General features: G+C 53.1%; 1 long non-coding RNA gene across 1 annotated transcript; it reads right to left on the reverse strand.

Moving 5' to 3' along the window:
- Positions 1-841: 841 nt before the first annotated feature.
- On the reverse strand, positions 842-1,510 carry LOC120764803 (uncharacterized). The gene is made up of 2 exons (XR_005704299.2): positions 1,374-1,510; positions 842-1,066 (listed from the first exon to the last, which is right to left on the reverse strand). It is a non-coding gene; the product is annotated as an uncharacterized LOC120764803 (long non-coding RNA).
- Positions 1,511-1,916: the final 406 nt, after the last annotated feature.

Raw genomic sequence — 1,916 nt, forward strand, 5'->3', positions numbered from 1 at the left:
CCCCCCCCCTCTCCTCGTGGTCGCCCTGTCACTCAGAGACCCTTCCCTGGCTTCTAGAAAACTCCGGGAAGGGTGCCGAGTGATAGGCTGGGGCCCGGGAGACCCCCTCCCATCATTTTGTGGTTGGTCCCCAGTTCTATGGTTCACACCCCCGGTTAACCCCCCGATTCCTGTGACTGGCTGACCGGTTGTCGCCACCCCCATTTCCACCCCCCCTTAAAAACTGCCGTGCGCCTGGCCTCAGGGTCTCTCCTGGGCAGCAGGTTGCAGCGTGCAGAGCCCCGTGCTTCCTCTGCCTCAATAAACCTACGTTACATCCTGCTTGGGAGAGTCCGCCTTTCATTAGTTGCCGAGGTCGCTTACGTCATCTATGTGCCCGTCGCTGACGGTGGGATCCAAGTTCCCACAGAGAGGAAGCGGCGCGCTTTGTCCGCTGCTCCGAATTTACCACGTTGCCACAGTGAAACTCTGAGCTAGCCTGTGGTCGCGCGGGTCAGTGCGAATTGGACACTGTGACACTTGGGGTGTCCGGCTGCCGGCTCCCCTCTCACACAGCACACTCCAGGCTACCCGACCCCGACCGAACGGCTCCCCGTGTGTAATTCCACACAATACTTACGCATCCTGCGTCTTCGATCCGGACCTTTGTGCACAAAGTTTATAGGGTCGACCGGTCTCCTTTGCTTATGTCCCGAGTTTTAGGTTCGTCGGTGAGAGCGGGGTAGGTTACAGAGATCCTGGGGCCAGCTTGAGGTGGGGCGCCTCCCCAGTATTCCTATTCTACCAGAACATTCTCATCTGAGTCACGGCACCAAATTGTTATAAATTGCACAACTTAAGGTTTAGTCCCAATTAGAATTTTATTAATTACAGCAAGCGGGGCATAAGCAAATGCAGCGCTGGGCAACAGGAGAGTCTGCACTCCGCCCACTGCCACGCGGTTACGGTCTTCCAGTCCCATTTTATACAGTTCTTTCTTCTGTTATCGTGTCGGTTTCGCAATGTGTGTTATCTTGTTGCTAGGAGGCCGTCTTCTATCTTCCGAAAACAGTTACAGTTCCTTTTCCTGAAACTCAAAAGCCTTGTTAAGCAATAGCACATGTGTCTAAAAAATCATGAGTCATCCTGTGTTTGCAAGTTTAAAAAGTCATGAGTCATTCTGTGTTTGCAAGTTTAAAGATTCTCTTAAAAGTAATGAGTCATCCTGTGTTTGCAAGTTCGATAAACAAAGCATTAACCCGTTACAGTTATGAGCAAGTTAGAGGTTCCAGCGAGCAGTTGTGTGACTGGCCCCCCGCAGAAACCGCGGGTAGCCCCGCCGAAACCGGAGCCGTGCTCGGCGCCGCTGAGCCCGTGACCGAGTTCCAACGAACCTTTTGCGGGCTCTCTCGGCCCCGCGCGTGGCTTGCCTAGTCTTGCAGATGTCCCCCTCGGCCATATAGAAGGGCCCCCCGGCCCGGACGGCCAGCCCCCGAGCGAACACATTTTAAACATGGCGCAGAATCGGGCGGCGTCCTTCAGCAGCACTGCGCATGTGCAGCACAGCCGTCCGTACAACAAAATGGCGGCGCCCTTCAAAGACCTTTCATACAACAGAAGGGCTGCTCCTTGTTCTTTTCCGTACAACAAAATGCCGACGCCCTATCTGGAGCATGCGCATTACCGCCGACGCCATTTTGTGACCACCGAGGCTCGCCGCCTCCAAGTACAATGCTACCTCTGGCCGCTTCTATTATTGCAAGGAAAAGGGGGGAGAAGATCGGAACCTAAAATTATAAACAAATGGAAGGAATACAACAGCGAGAAAATTATTCTATCCCGGAAAAAAAGAGACAGATTTGCATGATGCAGGCTCACTGAATCCAGAAAGAGACCCCTCAAATTTTAAGTCACAAGATGTTTCAGGAAAGAGTTTA

The sequence above is a fragment of the Hirundo rustica genome, chromosome W, assembly GCF_015227805.2.
Source record: "Hirundo rustica isolate bHirRus1 chromosome W, bHirRus1.pri.v3, whole genome shotgun sequence".
Classification (NCBI taxonomy): domain Eukaryota; kingdom Metazoa; phylum Chordata; class Aves; order Passeriformes; family Hirundinidae; genus Hirundo; species Hirundo rustica.